This window comes from Dipodomys ordii, unplaced genomic scaffold (assembly GCF_000151885.1).
Source record: "Dipodomys ordii isolate 6190 unplaced genomic scaffold, Dord_2.0 Scaffold74, whole genome shotgun sequence".
Classification (NCBI taxonomy): domain Eukaryota; kingdom Metazoa; phylum Chordata; class Mammalia; order Rodentia; family Heteromyidae; genus Dipodomys; species Dipodomys ordii.
The window spans coordinates 5,160,126-5,161,018 of NW_012267290.1; positions in this window are offsets into that span (position 1 = coordinate 5,160,126).

The following is an 893-nucleotide window of genomic DNA, read 5'->3' on the forward strand; positions in this document are numbered from 1 at the left end:
GGCTACGCACGCACTCTCGGGAAAGTCTGGGAAGGCTGGCCACGCACGCACGCTCGGGAACGTCTGGGAAGGCTGGCCACGCACGCACGCTCGGGAACGTCTGGGAAGGCTGGCCACGCATGCACGCTCGGGGAACGTCTGGGAAGGCTGGCCACGCACGCACGCACGCTCAAGAACGTCTGGGAAGGCTGGCCACGCACGCACGCACGCTCAAGAACGTCTGGGAAGGCTGGCCACGCACGCACGCACGCTCGGGAACGTCTGGGAAGGCTGGCCACGCACGCAAGCACGCTCGGGAACGTCTGGGAAGGCTGGCCACGCACGCACGCACGCTCGCACGCTCGGGGAACGTCTGGGAAGGCTGGCCACGCACGCATGCTCGGGGAACGTCTGGGAAGGCTGGCCACGCACGCATGCACGCTCGGGGAACGTCTGGGAAGGCTGGCCACGCACGCACGCACGCTCGGGGAACGTCTGGGAAGGCTGGCCACGCACGCACGCACGCTCGCACGCTTGGGAACGTCTGGGAAGCGGGCCACGCACGCACGCACGCACACTCGGGGAACATCTGGGAAGGCTGGCCATGCACACACGCTCAGGAACGTCTGGGAAGGCTGGCCACGCACGCACGCACGCTCAGGAACGTCTGGGAAGGCTGGCCACGCACGCACGCACGCACGCTCAGGAACGTCTGGGAAGGCTGGCCACGCACGCACGCTCGCACGCTCGGGAACGTCTGGGAAGGCTGGCCACGCACGCACGCACGCATGCTCGGGAACGTCTGGTAAGGCTGGCCACCCACGCAAGCTCGGGAACGTCTGGGAAGGCTGGCCAAGCACGCACGCACGCTCGGGAACATCTGGGAAGGCTGGCCACGCACGCACGCACGCTCA